This window comes from Myxine glutinosa, chromosome 11 (assembly GCF_964187855.1).
Source record: "Myxine glutinosa chromosome 11, kmMyxGlut1.1, whole genome shotgun sequence".
Classification (NCBI taxonomy): Eukaryota; Metazoa; Chordata; class Myxini; order Myxiniformes; family Myxinidae; genus Myxine; species Myxine glutinosa.
The window spans coordinates 25,825,842-25,847,943 of NC_136271.1; the positions used below are offsets into that span (position 1 = coordinate 25,825,842).

The 22,102-nt window shown below is 45.0% G+C and overlaps 1 protein-coding gene across 1 annotated transcript in view; it reads right to left on the reverse strand.

The window, feature by feature from the left end:
- LOC137436513 (glutamate receptor-interacting protein 2) overlaps positions 1 to 22,102 on the reverse strand; it is a 535,867-nt gene that overhangs the window by 384,278 nt on the left and 129,487 nt on the right. The window lies entirely within an intron of this gene.

The window sequence follows — 22,102 nt, forward strand, 5'->3', positions numbered from 1 at the left end:
TCATCTGAATCTCTCTCAGCAAACGCTCATTGGGCACAAAGTCTGACCATCAATAGCCAAGGATTCTCCGAAGAGATGTTGTAGCGAAGGAGTTAAGTATTTGTCTCAGATCCTTGGTCATAATCCAAGTCTCATATCCGTAGAGCAAGTCTGGAAGCACCAATGATTTAAAGACTCAGACTTTCATCCTCCTGCACAAAGCACCATGCCCCATACCGATAGTGACACACCCCATGATCCAATGAATCCATAACTCCCCAGTACCAACCCAGACGTCTATTGACCTATGACTCTCAATATGGGGAGACATGAATATCACTGCCAAGGTATGTGAATCCCTCTGTGACCTCAACATCCTCACCACAGATAGGTACAGGTAAAGTAGCAGCATCCAATATGTCATTGAAAGCCTGGATCTTAGTTTAGACCCAGGAGACCCATAATCCCAGTTTATATCTCCGACTCTCTGGAAAATCCTCTCTATCTCTTTGCTGATGACTCCACTCTCTGCCGCTCCATTCCTCATCCCTCAGATCGGCAGTCGGCAGCCTCCTCACTCTCTGCAGACCTGCACAAAATCACAGACTGGTCAAACAAATGGAACATGTCATTCAATCCTGACAAATCTCACACTCTCACTATGTCTCTCCGAAAAGACCGACTGGACAACCCTCCCATCTACTTTCTCAACAATCCTCTCCAAGAAGTTCTGTCGCTCAAGCTTTTGGGTCTCACTATCTGACATGATCTTTCCTGGGAAAACCACATTTCCAAGCTGGCCTCCAAAGCCAGTCGCCGACTGGGCATCCTCCGTCGTGCGAAGTCCTTCCCTGGCACACCTGAGTTGGTCCTGCATACACTTACAGTATCTACAAGCCTTCACCTCATACAAGGCTTTCATCCGCAGCTCAATTAAATACTGTTCCCCCCTCTGGGCCGGTGCTCCTTCCTCACACCTAGCTCGGCTTCACGCTGTTGAAACCAAAGCATTCAGAATCATTGGAATCTCCCGCGATGAAGCTAACTCCGAGGGCCTTTCACTCACTCACCGCAGGCAGGTTGGTGGCCTTTCTGTCTTCTACCGACTCCTCTCCGGCCTTGCTCCCCCAGCTCTCTCTGTGCTCTGTCCCCAAAATATTCCTACAGGTCGCACAAGATCTGCCATCAACCCTCTTATGGATAAACTGCCAAAATCAAGACTCTGTCTGCTCACCTTCACTCTTTCATTCCCCTTTTCTCCCGCCACTGGAACAAACTCCCTCACTCTCTTCAATCCCACTCCTCCCTCCAGGTCTTTAAAACAGCTGTTCACAACCATCTCTTATCTTCCCCCATCCAAAACCTTGATATTTTCTACCCCCGCTAATTCACCCCAGATACACTTTTTTGAAATTCCAACTTCTTTCCTGGAAGTCCTTGCAGTGTCCATATGTTTTATACCTCTCCCACCTCCCCCCAAGCCCTCTCCCTCCCACAAATCTCTCGATGTCCCTGCTCTCAAATCTGTGTTTGTGTCCTTCCCCCTCTCTTCCCATCTTGTCTACCGCTCCCCTTATTTTGTGTTTTATGTGTCGGTTTGACTTTTTCTGTGATTAATGTTAGCTCTTTCACGAGCCTCGATGTTGTATACAACAAAACAACAACAACAAAAAAAACCTACGACACTTCATTCAATGCCTTGAGGGCCCCCATAAGGATATCCAGGGTCTCTGCATAGATGACTGCATCATCTGCGAAATCAAGTTCGGATAGCTTGACATTCCCAAATGATACATCACAGCTAGATCGATCCAACATCTTCCCCAGAATCCAGTCGATACAAGCGCTGAAAATGTGGTGGCCAGTACACAACCCTGGTGAACTTCAGTAACAAAAGGAAAAAAGCCAGACATGGAACCACCACATGTCACATCACTCTCACTACCAGACCTTCTCGAAAGAGGTAACCCAACTGCAAGAGGATCCACAGACACAGGTGAGTGCCAGATATGGATGGCCATTGGCTCACGAAGAGCTCCTCCACCCTAAGACGAGTTTTGTTTTTAATCCTGCTGAGTGTTCATATCCATACACCCTCCTCACCAGGAAACCTGGTGCAGGAAGAGGGTATAGTTGTCTACAACTCCACCATGAAACATATTCCTACAGGTTTACATTGTACCTGTAGCAAGTCACAGATCTGATCTGGCCTGACTTGAGAATTGGGAACTTCATTGACCATGAAGACCAAGTAAAAGCTGAAAAAGTTATAAAGTGATTGTATTTTCATGCAAGGCATCAGGATTTATATAATAGAGGAATGGTGGTTTAACTTGAAACATACTAGGGAAATGAAGGTCAATGACTTGCTCATAAAAATCACTGGTCCAGCTGCTCCAAAATTTTCCACCTTCTGAAATCTCCATTAGGTACTGGACGGTTGAGTACACGTGTATTCTTTAGTGTAACTTTTCATACTGGTATCCATTGTCACCTCTGGTATTGCTCTTTGTACACCTGTTTTGGTATAGTTATACACACTTACAGAAATATATTTGAGTGTCTGCAAGATATGTGTGCGTGTGTCGTTGATTGTCATCTCCATAATTAGATCCTCAGAAGGTGGAACGGAGTCCCCCCCAGGACTCAAAGTATTCACCTTCGTTTCGGTGAAAATGATTCACGGGCTAAGTGTTCTTGTTCTCAGAATTTTGTTCCAAGGGCTCTTTTTCAGGATCATCACTGAGCCCCGGAAAGCTTCCAACTACAGTTTGTTTGTGGTAATGTTCCCAGATTTTGGCGCTATTTAGCTTCCAAGATATTTTACTTCATTCTTGAGATCTCGATATTTTGTCATTTTCTTGATTTCTGCGTTATTTCGACCAAAATCACTGGGTACTGAAATCTCAATTAGCAATGCCTTATTTTCCTTTTTGTATCTGAGTACTATATCTGGCCACAGTGCTATGTTTTCTATGCTCATGCAGAATGGGATCAAGTCATACGTGAGCATTATGTCCTCGTTTTCAATAATTGCTTTTGGTACATGTTTCCGTGAGTTTTCTCGAACAGGGATATTGAAATATCTGCAGATGTGCCAGTAGATTACTCTACATACCTTGTTGTGCCTTTGGGTGTACAGCTGCTCTGACATGAGTTTTTCTACATCTCTATAGGAGGTGGCCCATGCTTTCTGTTTCCATCTTGCAGAATCTACACTTGTCCCATTTACTCAGTCCAGCTATCTTTTTAAAGCCATTTATGTGTGTCCTTGGTCTTGGGAATTTCCAGTATTATGCTTCGTTCTCCATCCCAGTAGAGCTGACCTCTCCTTGGCAATTCCGGTGATCCTTCTTTGTCTATCCCCAATCAGTCGAATTCTTTTTTTTATATTTCTCTGCTTTTTTTGTCTGTCTCCCAGTTGTCATTATATATCTCTTAATATTTTGTCCTGTATTTCTCTTTTGTCTTTTTTGTAATAGTTGGGGCTGCTGTATTTGTTGCTATTTCGGTTTGGTGTGTGACATCTTCTATTCGCACCTGTTTCAGTAAGTTTTTTTGCATGGTGAGTGAGATATACCTTTTCTGGTTTGTTGTGTTCATGCTTGTAGACAAATTGTATTCGGTAATCTGTTGACCTTTTCACGCACTCTGCTAAACCTACGTCCGGCGCTCTGTGCACTTGATCGAGTTCCACTAGGCCACCACCTCCTCCACAACACATTCCCCAAAGTGCTTCACGCATGGGGCTTCTGTTGAGCCCTTGTTGCTCCCAGTCTCAACAGCGGCGACGTCCCCATCCCTCACCGTGTCTGAATAATCACTCGAGCTCTCCCGGGGCTTCCTCAGTCGTTCACGCCAAGTGGTATCTCCGCCACGATGGTCTCACCCAAGCTCGCTTTCGTCATCCTCCGGGTGCTACCACACTCAGTGTTCTTCGTCCCGACTGAGATGGTAATGGTAGCCTTGCCGCTTCGCTCTGGGCCGGATGTGTGTGTGTCTCTGTGTGTGTGTGTGTGTGTGCGCGCGTGTGTGTGTGTGTGTGTGTGTGTGTGTGTGTGTGTGTGTGTGTGTGTGTGTATGCGCACGTGCATGTGTGGTGCATACGCTTATTGTCCCCCGTCGCACCACGGAGCGAAAGGGGGACTAAAGTTTTCCCCTCCATCCGTGTGTCCGTCCGTGCATGCGTGCGTGCGGGCGTGCGTACATGCGTGCGTGCGTAAGCAAAGGACCGAATTCTAATTTGGTGTGTGTGTGCAACCCACGTCAAAATCAAAGATGGCCGCCGCCATGTATGTCTGACGCCACGAATGTCTGAACCTTTTGAGCGGAATATCTTGAAAAATAAGCGAAGTACCAACTTCTAATCTGGTGTGTCGGTGTATCTCAGCATAAGGAAGAACGCTATTCAAAATTGGGTCGCCACGTCAAAATCCAAGATGGCCGCCACCATATATATGTCTGAACCTTGTGAGCGAAATATCTTGAAAAATAAAGGAACTACTAACTTCTAATCTGGTGTGTGTGTGTGTGTGTGTATCTACGCATAAGGAAGAACGCTATTGAAAATTGGGTCGCCACGTCAAAATCCAAGATGGCCACCGCCATGTATGTCTGAACCTTGTGAGCGGAATATTTTGAAAAATAAGCGAAGTACCAACTTCTAACCTGGTGTGTCGGTGTATCTCGGCATAAGGAAGAAAGCTATTGAAAATTGGGTCGCCACGTCAAAATCCAAGATGGCCGCCACCATATATATGTCTGAACCTTGTGAGCGAAATATCTTGAAAAATAAACGAACTACTAACTTCTAATCTGGTGTGTGGGTGTATCTATGGATAAGGAAGAACGCTATTGAATATTGGGTCGCCACGTCAAAATCCAAGATGGCCGCCTTGCGTCTTCCACTTTGTCAATTCGCATCACTTCACCGACGGGGGACCAAGGCGTAACGCTTGTTTACAATATTTTGTGTGTGCGTTTTTGTACTCTTAATTACAATATTTTTGTTTTCATATAATGTATTGTCAGAAAAAAATCACTTAGCTTGATGGGAGCTCTCCCTGTTATGCTTTGCCCGAAGGTAGATTCAATGCTGCCAAAGCAGTCTCGTGGCATCGATTAAACTGGGTGGTTTGGCATTGCCTTCCGTGTGGTGGTCAGGGTTAGCATTTGGTATGTGACGGGTGCCGATGATAACTAGTCAAATGGAATACACTCATTCACACAAGTACAAACATACACACACACACACACACACACACACACACACACACACACACACACACCTTTAAATGGGCAAACTGCAGTCTGTGTAAAAACTCAGAACCACCCACTGCTGAATGTAGTGTCAGCTGCTACAATGGTAATTGCAACATCAGTCATCCGACTTGGCTTTAGAAGCTTTTTTTTTGGGACACTCGTCAGCCCTCCACACTCTTCTCCAACCCCTCCACATTCTTCTCCAACCCCTCCACACTCTTCTCCAACCCCTCCACACTCTTCTCCAACCCTTCCCCACTCCTCTCCAACCCCTCCACACTCCTCTCCAACCACTCCACACTCCTCTCCAACCCTTCCACACTCCTCTCCAACCACTTCACACTCCTCTGCAACCCTTCCACACTCCTCTCCAACCACTCTACATTCCTCTCCAACCACACCACATTCCTCTCCAACCCTTCCACACTCCTCTCCAACCACTCCACACTCCTCTCCAACCACTCCACTCTCCTCTCCAACCCTTCCACACTCTTCTCCAACCCCTCCACACACTTCTCCAACCTCTCCACACTCTTCTCCAACCCCTCCATACTCTTCTCAAACCCCTCCACACTCTTCTCCAACCCCTCCACACTCTTCTCCAACCCCTCCACACTCTTCTCCAACCCCTCCACACTCTTCTCCAACCCCTCCACACTCTTCTCCAACCCTTCCCCACTCCTCTCCAACCCCTCCACACTCCTCTACAACCCCTCCACACTCCTCTCCAACCCCTCCACACTCCTCTCCAACCCCTCAATACTCCTCTCCAACCACTCCACACTCCTCTCCAACCCCTCCACACTCTTCTCCAACCCCTCCACACTCTTCCCCAACCCCTCCACACTCCTCTCCAACCACTCCACACTCCACTCCAACCCCTCCACACTCCTCTCCAACCACTCCACACTCCTCTCCAACCCTTCCACACTACTCTGCAACCACTCCACACTCCTCTCCAACCCTTCCACACTCCTCTCCAACCACTCCACACTCCTCTCCAACCCCTCCACACTCCTCTCCAACCCTTCCACACTCCTCTCCAACCACTCCACACTCCTCTCCAACCACTCCACACTCCTCTCCAACCCTTCCACACTACTCTGCAACCACTCCACACTCCTCTCCAACCCTTCCACACTCCTCTCCAACCATTCCACACTCCTCTCCAACCCCTCCACGCTCTTCTCCAACCCCTCCACACTCTTCTCCAACCCCTCCACACTCTTCTCCAACCCCTCCACACTCTTCTCCAACCCCTCCACACTCTTCTCCAACCCCTCCACACTCTTCTCCAATCCCTCCACACTCTTCTCCAACCCCTCCACATCTCTCCAACCCCTTCACACTCTTCTCCAACCCTTCCACACTCCTCTCCAACTACTCCACACTCCTCTCCAACCCTTCCACACTCCTCTCCAACCCTTCCACACTCCTCTCCAACCCTTCCACACTCCTCTCCAACCCCTCCACACTCTTCTCCAACCCCTCCACACTCTTCTCCAACCCCTCCACACTCTTCTCCAACCCCTCCACACTCTTCTACAACCCCTCCACACTCTTCTCCAACCACTCCACACTCCTATCCAACCCTTCCACACTCCTCTCCAACCCCTCCACACTCTTCTCCAACCCCTCCACACTCTTCTCCAACCCCTCCACACTCTTCTCCAACCCCTCCACACTCTTCTCCAACCCCTCCACACTCTTCTCCAACCCCTCCACACTCTTCTCCAATCCCTCCACACTCTTCTCCAACCCCTCCACATCTCTCCAACCCCTCCACACTCTTCTCCAACCCCTCACTGCACACACTGCACTGCACAGGGGAGAGCACTGCACAAGGGGAGAGGAGGAAAAGATCACATATATGGGAGAGGAGGGAGCAGAGGATGAAAAGTGAAACTTCTCCCTTGACTTGATTGACTTGACTTGAGAGGATGGAGGGTGGAGAACCCGCATTGACTCTTCTTCATTTTTGAACTTGAAAGTATTGAAAATACTTCGCATTACAAAGTAAAAATAGATTAAAGCCAAACGTTATCTATATAATAATAGCGTAAGGACTCGACTTTGTTATCCCTTTTACGCCGCACCCAGTGACCCGATGCCCACGGCACTAATGGATTTACGATCTACGAACCGCGCTCTTTGTTTATCACGTACAGACAAACTCGAAAAATCTGAATTAGCCGACGTTGGGGCCCAAAAGCATCCGATTAACTGCCGATACGACGCCATCTTACGACGCCATCGTATTGGCGTCTGCTGGGCGAAGGCGAAGCAAGCCGTCCGCTGATTGGACAGGCGAAGGCGAAAGCAAGCCGTCCACTAAGTGGACAATCCAGAGCATGCATTTGTGCCGGTGTCGGCGATCGTTCATATACGCACTCTTCATTCTCATCTTTCTTCCTAACTCTTACTCGGACAAGCAAATCCCCTATGCCATCCATAATGGTACACTCTATCCATACACCACATCCTCCCTTCCGTGGATGTTCCACGGGTTTCGGCTAGTTAATAAATATTATATTCCATAGTTAGTCTACATTATTATGTACATTTTTGAAGTACTGTATTGTTTAATTACATAGTTGGAAAAGAGTAAACGCACCTTAAACAAACTGTGTGTATACACCCAAGGAATATGGAAAAATATAATGACACTACAGTTCGATTTCACACTTTAATATTCAGTCGCTGTACTTTTACGAAGTCCTAGTAGGGAACGTTCTTTCCTCTCCTTCTCCTTCCCCATCCCCACATCTTGTCCCACCAGACATTCAAAACGGCTGTTGGAATAAATGTTGCTGATTTTCTCAACTTCAGCGGAAAGCTGATTGTGAGGGCCTCTCACTCACTCACCGCAGGCAGGTTGGTGGTCTTTCTGTCTTCTACCAACTCCTCTCCGGCCTTGCTCCCCCAGCTCTATCTGTGCTCTGTCCCCCAAATTTTCCTCCAGGTCGCACCAGATCTGCCAGCAACTAGTCAGGTGGCTTAGTGCTATATTTAAAGATTACCGTTACCGGGCGGATAAAAGCACAATATTTGGCATGAGGCTCCCTTAGGGCCTATTAATTAATGTTAGCCTAGGAGCCCTCCGGAGTTAAAAAAAACAATTTCATGTAAAACACCAAAATTCAACATGGCCGACATCGATGACAAAATATCGCTTTTCTCGAGTCTTGGTAGTCATAAGAAGACCAGATTGGTTGCAAAATGTTGGTTTTTTCGGCCACTGAACAGGATTTTGAATATTGCAATACTACCAGTAGACCTACAATGAGTTCCAGCATAGTGTTTATGGAACTATACACAGAAACCGGGTTCTTAATATTCCAATATGCTTGTATCTTTTCAGTGTGTGACTCAACATGGAGCTAACTGGGATCACTGCGTGATTTGCCAGCAGGACACTGCTGAACCCTTGGTGTCCCTTGCAGAGCCCTGGGACAAGTGGTGACAAAACAGATGCCTACACATCATTCCTGACCAATGTAGAACAGTTCTGGGCCATTGGTGCTCTTCCAGCTGAACTCTATTTTGGGAGTGATGAAACTGTTGACAATTTTGCTTCTCATTCTGCTTCCTGGCACAAATCTTGCCATTTAAAATTCAACAATTCTAAGTTGGCAAAGGCAAAGACGAAGAGAGAGCACAACCCTGATGATGAACAGAAAAGGCACAGTAAGCGCAAAGCACTGAACGTTCAAAAGTGTTTCTTCTGCGATAAAGGCGAAGAGGAAAATGTTCTCAATGAAGTTTCAACATTTGATGGCGACAAAAATATCCGGGACATGATCACAGAGCTAAGCGACACCCAACTTATGACTAGAATAGTTGGAGGAGATTTAATTGCAATGGAGGCAAAATACCATCTGGCATGTCTGGTCAAGCTGAGAGATCGCTACTGTAGTCTCACTCACAAGGCAAGCCAAACACCTGAAAACACAGATGAGAAAATGAACGAGTCTCAGGCATTTGTAGAACTGACCAGCTACATTGAGACATCTGTGGACTCTGGAACTCTCCTCTTCAAGCTGTCCGAGATCCACTCTCTGTATGTGAAGCGTCTTGAGGAACTGGGCATCAAGAAACTAGTCAACAAGACCAGGCTGAAGGGCCATTTGCTCGAACGCTTCCCAGCGGCACAAGAACAGGACTTGCTGTACTTTTGTAGGAAGCTTGTACACAAGGGAGAAACACGGTTCTCATTTTCAAGGAAGGCATGAGAAATATGTTGAAGGAAGCTCTGAAGAATCGAGACTTCTCAGAAGATGCTGTTATCCTGGCCAAAGCTGATACGAGAGTCAAAAAAGACATCTTCAGCCATCAAGGCTTCAAATTCATTGGATGCTTCCCTGCAGAATGCCAAGAAGACTCACTGCCCTCAAGCCTCAAGTCTCTTGTCTCCATGATCTGGAATGGTTCCAACTTGAAAGATCAAGACAAGCATGACTCGCAGGCTTGCCTAACCATCGGCCAGTGCATCATTTACAACACAAAGAAAAAACATCTCGTACTGCTGTGAAAACCAGACACACTCTGGAGCGTGAGTCACCCCTCTCCATCTGCTGCTCTTCTTCTGCTCCAATCGGCTCTTCTGATCATGTGCTTGTTAAAGTGGACATCTCTCTGACCATTCTCAGAGAGCCTCCTCAGCGTCGACGAGTCTGGAATTTCACTCAGGCCAACTGGCACGGTCTTCAAGCAGCCATCAATCATCTGGACTGGTCTCCCATCTCTACTGCCTCTGACATAAATTCTTCCTGGGAATTCTTCCAAAGCAAACTGCTCTCTCTCATGCACAGATTTATCCCATCTCGTCTTCTGTTGTCATACCCTTCCTCCCGTCCATGGTACACGGAATCTTGTGGTGAGGCTATTGCCCAGAAACAACTTGCTTTCGTCTCCTGGAAAGCAAATCCAACGGAAGGAAATCTCATTTCCTTTCACAAAGCCCAAAACAAGTGTGTGTCCACCCTCAGGAGAGCCAGGAAACAATATCTCTCCATTCTCAGGACCGAACTCTCTTATCTGTCTCCCTCTTCCAAATCCTGGTGGCGTCTGGTCAAATCTGTTTCTGGTGTTTGTTCCCCCTCCATCCCCTCCCTCACCTCAAATAGCCACACGGCTGACTCCGCACGTGAAAAAGCTGAATGCCTCAACTCTGTGTTTGCCTCTAAATCTTGTGTCCCAAACCCATCCCTCTCTGTACCCACCGTACCCAGTCGTACCCAGCTGCTCCTGGACTCTGTGTCCTTTCCTCCTGACAAGGCGGAAAAGTTTCTGTCAACCCTCGACTCGGATTCTGCAACTGGACCTGACGGCATCAGCCCACGGGTCCTAAAATCCTGTTCTTCCGCTCTTTCACTCCCCCTCTCTGTTCTCTTCACCCTCTCTTTTGCTCAAGGTCATCTTCCATCTGCTTGGAAATCTGCCAACATCACCGCTTTGCACAAAAAAGGTGCAAAAACAGATCCCAGCAACTACAGACCAATCAGCCTTCTCCCAATTATCAGCAAAGTCATGGAATCCATCATTGCTTCAGATATGAAATCTTTCCTCTTCTCCAATGGCTTGATCTCTGATCATCAATTTGGTTTCAGACCTGGACACTCTACTCTGGACATGCTGCTTCTGCTTTCTCAACAACGGATGGAGGTCCTCAATGCCAAACAGGAAATTAGAGCAGTCTCCCTTGACATATCACGTGCCTTCGATACGGTCTGGCACCCCGCTCTGCTCACCAAACTCTCCTCTTTTGGTATCCATGGAAATCTCCACGCATGGCTGGCGGACTTCCTCTCTAGTCGTAGTCAACGTGTGGCCCTGAATGGGTTTCTCTCATCTCCTCTTCCTGTTCAGGCTGGAGTTCCACAAGGCAGTGTTCTGGGCCCTGTGCTTTTTTTGGTCTTCATCAATGATCTCTCTGACTCTCTTGAAAATCCTCTGTATCTCTTTGCTGATGACTCTACTCTCTGTCGCTCCATTCTTCATCCCTCAGATCGGCAGTCTGCAGCATCCTGACTCTCTGCAGACCTGGACAAAATCACAGACTGGGCAAACAAGTGGAACATGTCTTTCAATCCTGACAAATCTCACACTCTTACGATGTCTCTCCGAAAAGACCGACTGGACAACCCTCCCATCCACTTTCTGAATAATCCTCTCCAAGAAGTTCTGTCACTCAAGCTTTTGGGTCTCACTATCTGCCATGATCTTTCCTGGGAAAACCACATTTCAAATCTGGCCTCCAAAGCCAGTCGCCGACTGGGCATCCTCCGTCGTGCGAAGTCCTTCCTTGGCACACCTGAGCTCCTCACCACATACAAGGCTTTCATCCGCAGCTCAATGGAATACTGCTCTCCCCTCTGGGCTGGTGCTCCTGCCTCACACCTAGCTCGTCTTCACGCTGTTGAAACTAAAGCATTCAGAATCATTGGAATCTCCCACGATGAAGCTAACTCCAAGGGCCTCTCACTCACTCACCGCAGGCAGGTTGGTGGTCTTTCCGTCTTCTACCGACTCCTCTCTGGCCTTGCCCCCCCCAGCTCTCTCTGGGCTCTGTCCCGCAAATATTCCTACAGGTCGCACAAGATCTGCCTGCACACCTCTTATGGTCAAACTGCCAAAATCAAGACTCTCTGCTCACCTTCACTCCTTCATGCCTCTTTTCTCCCGCCTCTGGAACAAACTCCCTCACTCTTTCAATCCCACTCTACCCTCCAGGTCTTTAAAACAGCTGTTCACCACCATCTCTTATCTTCCCTCATCCAAAACCTTGATCTTTTCTACCCCCGCTAATTTCACCCCAATTCCACTTTTTTGAAATACCAACTTCTGTCCTGGAAGTCCTTGGTGTCCTTCTGTTTTATACTTCTCCCTCCCCCCCCCCCCCCTTCCCACGCCTCCTCCCCCCAAGCCCTCTCCCTTCCACACATCTCCCTGCTCTCAAATGTTGTGTTTGTGTGCTTCCCCTTCTCTCCCCATCTTGTTTTCCGCTCCCTCTTTTTATATATTTTGTTTGGCTGGTTGATTTGTTTGTGAAGTAAATGTTAGCTCTTTCACGAGCCTCGATTCAGTATACAAAAAAAAAAAAAAAGAAGCTGAGCAGAAGCAAGAAACTCATCCAGCAGTTATACCAGATGGGCATCAGCATTTCTTATGACAGGATTATGGAGATTGAGGACTGGATCGCCACTTCTACCTGTGAACGCTTTGCAAAAGATGGAGTCGTGTCTCCTGCTTGTCTCCGGAAAGAGTTGTTCACTGTTGGCGCCCTGGATAACCTAGACCACAACCCCAGCTCATCCACTTCCCTAACCTCATTCCACAGGACTGGAATCAGCCTTTTCCAGTTGCCTACTAAGACCGAACCGGGTGTGAGCAGACCACCTATTACAATACCACCTTCTGGAAATGAAAAGCACTCTCTTCTTGACAGCTACGCCTCTGTCCCAGCCATAGCTTTGAAGACCGCTGCTGTCGAGGTGCCAGAGTGTGACGGAGTTCCATTCGAGAGCTGCTTAGATGAGGCCAGAGTACAGGAACACAGCTGGGTAGAGCATGCACTGCCACTTCTAGAGACAGAAAAACTCACCAGTGGAGCTGCTATTGCATGGGCAACCTCCGGGAGAAGATCCTCCAGCACAATGTGCACTCCTTCCTCTGTTCTATGAGAAGTCTGCCACTCCTGCTATGATCAAGCATGGCATGGATGTCGTGAGACAAGCTGTCGAATTTCTGAATCCAGGACAAATCCCAGTCACGACATTTGATCAGCCTCTGTTTGCCCTGGCAAAGTTTGTACAGTGGAAATGGCCAGATACTCATGGTGAGAGAGTGCATGTGTTATGCTAGGTGGTCTGCACAGAGAAATGGCCCTCTGGAATACACTGGGGGATGTATTGCAAGGTTCTGGCTGGACTACAGCCCTCACAGAGGCAGATGTAGCATCCTCTGGCCCTGCTGACTCATTTCTGAAGGCAGCACACCTAACTCGAACCAGGCATGCCAACCAAGTCACTCGCTTGACCCTGCACAATCTTCAGAAGGAAGCATTCATACTCAGAAAAGCTATATTTTGTCATAGATGTCGGCCATCTTGAATTTGGGTGTTTTACTTGAAAAAAAATTTAAACTCCAGAGGGTTCCGAGGCTAACATTAATTAATAGGCCCTAAGGGAGCTTCATGCCAAATATTGTGCTTTTATCCGCCGGTAACGGTAATTTCACCAAGCCACCTGACTACTCATGGTGAGACTCACTGACTACTCATGGTAAACCCTCTTCTGGTGAAATTGCCAAAATCAAGACTCTCTTCTCACCTTCACTCTTTCATTACTCTTTACTCCCGCCTCTGGAACAAACTCCGTCACTCTCTTCAATCCCACTCCTCCCTCCAGCTCTTTAAAACAGCTGTTTTTAACAGCTGTTAAAACAACACCATCTCTTATCCTCCCCCATCCAAAACTTTGATCTTTTATACCCCCGTTAATTCACCCCAGATCCACTATTTTGAAATACCGACTTCTTTCCTGGAAGTCCTAGCAGTGTCCATGTGTTTTATATCTCTCCTACCCCCCAACACCCCTTCCCATGACTCCTCCCCCCAAGCCCTCTCCCTCCCACAGATCTCCCGATGTCCCTGTTCTCTGCTGTTGTACTTGTGTGCTTCCCTCTCTCTCCCTCTCGCTCCCTTTATTGTATGTTTTATGTGTCCATTTTTTTTCGTGATTAATGTTAGCTCTTACATGAGCCTCGATCTTGTATACAAAAACAAAAAAAGAAAACTGTGACATAAACCTTCTTAGCGACGATGAAAAATGAAATCAGATGGTGAATTAGAATCAAGATAAAGCCATGAGGGAGTCTCATTGGATTTTATGGTACAGGCCTTCATTTCATTTCATTCAAAATGCATTTTGTTCTATAAATGGTAACTTTCATCAAATATTCTTCCCGTTTTTTGCAACCGAGTCTAAAACCATCGGTTGCAAAATATGAAAAATGAAATCAGATATCGAATTAGAGTTTTAATAAAACTGTGAGAGAGTGAGAAACCGCGAGCCTAACAAAAGAGGCCTTGGAGCGATGTGGAGCAAATAAAATTGTGGAGATTTGTTTTTTTGAAGCCCCTCTCAGAACGGGCAGATTCTCTCACACACACACACACACACACACACACACACACACACACACACACACACACACACACACACACACACACACACACACACACACACACACACCTTATATATATATATATATATAATTATATATACATACTTTTTTGAACTTTACATACAATATATACATACACACACCATGATTTTACACAGTGAGAAAGAAGGAACTATTGAGGATGGACGTGTAGAACAAGTACTAGGAGTTTTGAGTTTTGATGCATTCGACACAGAGGAAAGTCGAGTTTTGTTGCATTTGTATTTATTGCACCATCTCCAAACAGGGAGTGATAGGGCCCATCTTTTTGATGGTTACATCAATGGGAATGGCTACTTGGAAATGCTACAGACATTCTTCTGTGGGATTGCGATGTCAACGTTTTCCAATGAGACGCCAATAGTTCCAACAGAATGAGGCATGCCCACACACCAAGGATAATGTCTTGGATTACCTCTATTCCTGACTCGGTGGCAGGGTCATCTCAAATCGTTTCCCTGCAAATTTTGGTGAAGGCCTACCCTGACCAACTACAGGTCTGGACCTTAATCCATGCAATTTCATCTTATGCGGATAACTTAGGGAGCAAATCTACAAGATGGCTCGCTGGACTTTCAATGACTTGAAAACAGGGATCTGGAATTACACATGTCGTAGAAATAAGCCAAAGCACTATGGGAGACGTTATCGACAATGTGTGTACGCACACGTGCTATGCTTAATGCGAATGGTGGTTATATTGAACGTATCCTTATAGGAAGCAAAACTTAGACTTTCCTCTGTATAGTGGTGTCAGTTTTATGTTTGCTTCATAAGTGGTTCGTTATTACTAAATGTGCAAAATTATGTCGTTTCATCTGGAACACACACACACACACACACACACACACACACACACACACACACACACACACACACACACACACACACATGATATGCCTTCCTAGAGGTTATTCTTCTTTTTCAGTAATCTCAATGCTTTATCTCTGCAACAGTCAGCTCAATCTCAATGATAATTGCAGGGATGATTAAATTCAAAAATATAGGCAATAGAACCATACAATAACAATAACAACCATTCCCTTCATGCCATTAGGTGCATATAAGGCCGCTGAGTGAGTTTCATTGGTAAGAGGGAACAATCCTAAACAGGTCACCACACTGACATAGGGACTTCGGAAGAATGACAGGCTGAGTCAACCCATCTTGTGTTACTTATGGCACAATAGACGGTTGGACTCAGTACCTTAAGATCTTAAGCCAGCCACCTTAACCATTAGGCCACAACCAGGCTTAAAACCAAAACCATACAATAGTCATTATGATATGTAGATTGCCAAAACGGTTCCAAGTACAAGAACGTTTCAGAATTTGTATCATTGAGCAGGTAATGTAATCCACATACAGTGCCTTCAGAAAGTATTCACACACCTTGACTTTTTTCACATTTTGTTGTGCTACAGCCTGAATTTGAAATGGATTAAATTAAGATTTTTTTTGTCACTGATCTACACATAATACCACATAATGTCAAAGTGCAATTTTTTTTGAGAATTTTTTTTACCAAATAATTAAAAATGAAAAGCTGAAATGTCTTGAGTCGTCAATAAGTGTTCCACCCCCTTTGCTATGACACTCCAAATTGAGCTCCGATGCATCCAATTTCCTTCGATCATCTTTGAGTTGTCTCTACAACTTGATTGGAGTCCACCTGTGGCCAATTCAATTGGTTGGACATGATTTAGAAACCAACAAACCTTCTATATAAGGTCCCACAGTTGACAGTGCGATGGCAATGTTTCAGAGCAGAAACTCTATCACAAAGTCCAAGGAACTGTCCGAAGAACTCCGAGATAGAATTATGAAGAGGCATTTTATCTGGGAAGGGAACAAAAAAAAATTCCTAGAGTATTGAAAGTTCCCAAGAGCACAATGAGCTCCATCATTACGAAATGGAAAGAATATGGAACTACACAGACTCTTCCTAGAACTGGCCTGCCGACCAAACTGAGCAACTGAGCAAGAAGAACCTTGGTCAGAGAGGACACCAAGAACTCAATGACCACTATAGCTGAACTACAGAGTTCCCTGGTTGAGATGGGAGAACCTGCCGGAAGGAAGACAGTCTCTGCAGCACTTCACAAATCCCGGATTTATGGGAGAGAGGCCAGACGGAAGCCACTCCTGAGAAAAAGGCACATGACGGCACACCTGGGAGTTTGCAAAAAGGCACGTGAAAGACTCTGATATCATGAGGAGAAAGATGATGTGGTCTAATGAGATGAAAATTGAACTCTTGTGCCTGAATGCAAAGTGCTACATCTGGTGGGAAACAAGCACAGCTCATCGCCCATGTAATACCATTCCTACCACAAAACATGGTGGTGGCAGCATCATGCTATGGGGATGCTTTTCAGCAGCTGGGACTGGAAGACTTGTAAGCATAGAGGGACCAATGAAAGGAACCAAATATAGGCAAATGCTTGAGGAGAACCTGCTTCAGATTGAAAAAGACCTTTGACTGTGACGAAGATTTACATTCCAACAGGACAATGACCCCAAGCGTACAGACAAAGCAACACTGGAATGGCTTCAGAACAAAAATGTGAAAGTCTTTGGGTGGCCCAACCAAAGCCCAGACCTGAATTCCATTGAAAATCTGTGGATAGACTTGAAGATTGCTGTTCACTAACGTTCCCTATCCAACTTGACAGAGCTTGAGTAAATCTGCAAGGAACAATGGGAGAAACTTCCAAATCCAGATGTACAAAGCTGATACAGACATACCCAATAAGGCTCAAAGCCGTAATGGCTGCCAAAGGCTACGAAGTATTGAATCAGAGCGCTAAATACTTAGGTAAATTAGATATTTCTGTAATTCATTTTTAATTTTGTTTTTGAAATTTCTAAAAACAAAATTCGACTTTGATATTAAGGGGTATTATGTGTGGATCAGTAACAAAAAAATCTCAATTTAATCCATTTTAAATTCAGACAGGAACACAACAAAATGTGAAAAAAGTCAAGGTGCGTGAATGCTTTCTGAAGGCACTGTAAAAGGTTGCAGGAGTGATTCAACTTAACTCATGTAATAACACCTCATAATTGTCATTATTACTTTCAATAATGTGTCTGAAAGGGTGGCGCAGGCTTGACTTTAAACTGTTTAGCCTGGGTGTGATTTCTGGCGTGACAACAGACTTCACAGGTAGCGGTATTGGAAAACAAAGTATGACATCCATCGTGTGGATGCTAGGCTCACGGTGTCCTGTCTGATGGAGTTCCCTGGTAGAGGTGAAATATTCCATGGTATCTCTCACGAAGAGTCGGTGAGTTATCATTGGCAGCCTAAACAAGTTCCACCTTCCTGCCACAATCAGTTGAAAATCCGGCCTGGAAAGCTCATTTATGTAAAACTTGAGCCAAAACCTTTCACTGGCTGACTACCCCTTCTCAGAGAACATTATTATGACAGCTGAGATAGATCTTGACTCTGGGATCTGTCAGATCCTGGAAAGTAAAAATGTCAAAAATGTAAGTTGCTCTTAATAGAATGACCTTTTGTAAAGTTTGGACACTGATAGTGACGCCCAACTCTGAAAAAGTCTTTCAAAGTCTCAGTTAGACTCCTAGGAACCTATGACAATGAGTACAATTTGGCATTTCCAACCCAAGTTCTCTCTCATTCCATTTTAGAAGTTGGTATTTGAGGATCTTTTTCCTCTTATAATTTATTTCCCGATGTTTATCCAAGAGGGCAAAAAAGTCAATGATGGTAACTTTTTTGTGGGTTTCATCTTGAACGCTTCAAACTGATTTGGATGTCTTGTTTTCCAGCTTCAACGATCCTATACAACCGCAAAGTGAAGTGCCGAAGGATCATCACCTTGTCCTTTTCTATAACCAGATTAGCCCTGTGTTCACACCAAGGCAGCCCTATCTGGGCAGATGACATTGTCAACAAAGGTACCAAATGAAGGGCATTGGTCATTTGATTATACGAACCTACAGTCGTGGCCAAAAATATTGGCACCCTTGCACTTTTTTCAAATAACTCACAATTTTCTCTAAAAACAAGTTGAAATTGACAAAAGTATTTGGTCTCCACAATTCTTTATTTCACTGTTAATATTACAGAACCTTTGTTTTTGATTCAGAACTTAATATATCCTTTTAAATCAGAAAATAAAAAGAAATGGATTTGACAAAATTATTGACACTCTTGACTTAATATTTGGTAGCACAGCCTTTGGACAAAATAACTGCAGTCAAGCACTTCCTATAGCCATGAATGAGCTTCCTACACCTCTCTACTGGCAGTTTGGCCCACTCTACTTGTGCAAACTGCTCCAGTTCTCCCAGATTGAACATTGCGTTGCTCCAGTTGAACATCACGCTCCAAAATGCCTTGGTAATCTCCTGATTTCATGATGCCATGCACACATTCAAGGCACGCAGTGCCAGAGGCAGCACAGCAATCCCAAAACATCACTGAACCTCCTCCATGTTTGACTGTAGGGAAGGTGTTCTTTTATTTGAAGGCTTCATTTTGTTTTCTGTAAACATAGAGATGATGTGCTTTACAAACAGCTCTAATTTGGTTTCATCTGTCCACAGGACATTCTCCCAGAAGGATTTTGGCTTGTTCAGGTGTGTTTCGGCAAAGTCCGGTCAGGCTTTCTCAGCAGTGGCGTCCTCCTGGGTTTCCTACCATATAACCCCCTTTCATTGAGTTGACAGTGGATGGTGCGAGTTGAAACTGTCGTACCTTGTGTCTGAAGGTCAGCTTGAATCTGTTTGGTAGTTGATCGAGCTGCTTTCTCCACCATTCGAACAATCCTTCGCTGCAATCTTCCATCAAGTTTCCTCTTGAGGCCACATCCAGGGAGGTTGGCTACAGTGCCATGGGCCTTAAACTTCCTGATAACATTGTGTACGGTGGACACAGGAACTTCAAGGTCTCTGGAGATGGACTTGTAGCTTTGAGATTGTCCATGCTTGGCTACAATCTCGTGTCTGACCTCCTCAGACAATTCTCTGGTTTTCTTTCTTTTCTCTATGCGGTACACACAGTGACACAAAACAGCAGAATAACTCCTTTTCTCAATTCAAACTGGTTGAATGAGTGATTTTTATATTGCAGGCACCTGCAACTCACCGTAGTTGAGTTAAATTCCAAAGTAAAGGAGAATAACCTGATTGAAATCTAATTATTTCTAACAACTTCTAAAAGGTACCAATAATATTGTTCGGGGCCATTTTAGGATCTATGTGTGGAATAAGCTAAGATTTCGTAATTTTTTTCAGCTTTTTTGTTTTGTTCCACTGCAAACCAAAGGAATACATCTGTGGATACCAAAATATTTTTTAATGTCAACAATTTTCTGGAAGAAATGGTGCATTATCAGAAAAAAGTGCAGAGGTGCCAATATTTTTTAGCCACGACTGTATGTACTCGTACATACCAACTTTTCACATCCACTGACAATGTTCTTCAAACCCAGGAAACATTGTGATTTTCAGTATGCGCTTTTCAGTGATTTCACCATGATTTGGTCTAATGTATCCTAGCTAGTTTGTGTGGAGAGGCTGGTCTTGTGTGGCTAGAATAAAGGTTTCAGCGAGAGGGTTTAAGTTGGCAGTTTGTCGCCATTTTGAAGAATCATCAGCAGTGGTTTTAAGAAGTTTTGGACAATTACCATGAAAGGTCTTTGGTTCCCATTTGGCAAGATAGTCTCTGCATTCTCCTTGGCTCTCTCCTTCCTTGCTTCCATATAAGTACTGCTTCATCAGAATGAAGATTGCCACACTGCGAAGCCTGGTGTTGCCTGGACGGTTAAAGTGGCTGGCTTGAGATCTTGTGGTCCTGAGTTTGAGCTCCTGTTGTGCCACTGAAATAACAACAAATGGGTTTGACTCAGCCTGTCATCCTTTAGAGGTGGGCAAAATGAATACCCATTGACTGGTAATAGGGGCATTGCATCAGGACCCCCAGAAAATGATGCAGCCAGCAGCCATCGGCTGCATATGAACCACTAATTCCTTTCTCCACAATTCTTTCTTTACTTACTAATTATCGGCAATATGATGGCAAACACGCCATCATTGCCCGAGGAGACTCGACATCATCATCAACTAATTATAAAAGTGGTATTTGGCTTGAGAACTGAAACAGAAAATATATTTTCGTAAACATGAGATCTTCAATACACGTTAATCATCTTTCTCTTTTCCTTACAGGTATGTACAATTTGTCCATATCTGCTTTTAAATGAATGTCCATATTTGCTTTTCAGAGCTGAGAAATCTTTGTCTGATTTTGCATACAGTTTGATATTGTCCATATACTGTAGATGAGGGTGGTCAATGAAGCTCAATCACCTTTTCTTAGCAAATAAATGAATGGTAAAAGACAATGAAGAAGAAAGAGAATCACATTGGAAGATTGCCTGGTTAAAGTTGGCAGTACTAGTTCCGGAGAAAGACCAGTCGGTGGTTGAAACATTGGACCGGAGCTTTGCCTGATGGACAGCTATTCTAGTTTATGATGCCTCCAGGTTTGAGTAGCTATAGAGTTTGACCTTTGGACACACACACAGATGAGACAAACACTCAACACAGCCACTGAGCTTTGGGGGAAGTGCTGTCACTTCCGTCACTTCCCGGGATGCTCTGGGTACCAGCAACGTCATCACATCAATGGCGCAGCTTTTCTCACCACACTCCTCATTTCCTCATTTCCTCAGTATTTCCTCATTTGAGGCATTTCCTCAGGAGAAATTTATTTTTCCCCCATGGATGCCAACCAATGGGGATTGTCCGTGCTCTATCCTTTTAAAATGCTTAACATCAAGCAAGGAAGTAGCACGTACCATTTTTACCGCCCACATCCCAGACTCAGACCGGATGCTCTAACCATTACACCACTGAGTCTGGTTTCATCCATGACAGGGATGAAAGGATTTCAACCAACAGTAGTGGGCGGTGAGGAACAGGTAGACATTATGAATAGAACCCGATACAAAATAATGCGTACACCTCACACACATCAGTAATAAATTCGAGCTCTTTTTACATCATTTGACGGCCATCATGTTACCAGGAAACTAGCTTTGGAGACCAAAATGAAGCAAAACTTGGAAACATGAAGAGGCCTTTTGACCCACCAAGCTGCTGCTGTAGCCCATAGAATCATTTATTTGCTCAATCGAATCTATTTACTTAACATACTGATGAAGTAATCACTTAGCATGCACATGCCCTTTAGAATACTTGCAGCATCTATATTATATTACCTTGTTTGCATTGCGAGCCTTACCATGCTGAGAAGCATTAACCACTTGCTTGCTGTACCTCTCAATAAATGGAGAACAGTGTTTGTATTGGGATGAAAAATGACACCGACTTTATTAAACAATAATTGTCATGCCAACGTATTATGCATGAGCAATTGGCATCGGGCTGTGAATTTTTTGTCCATAAATATATACGGTTTTGCACAGCAGGAAGTGAATTCTGTGCCATGACTACATCAATTATACTATGTATTTATAGCGACTCTGTCAACATTTAATATTGTTTAAAAACACCCGGGCCATCTACTCCCAAGGGCTCTTAGGCACAAAGCGCCCCTCCATTTATATAAGGGATCGTTTCTCTGTACTCAGCTTCAACA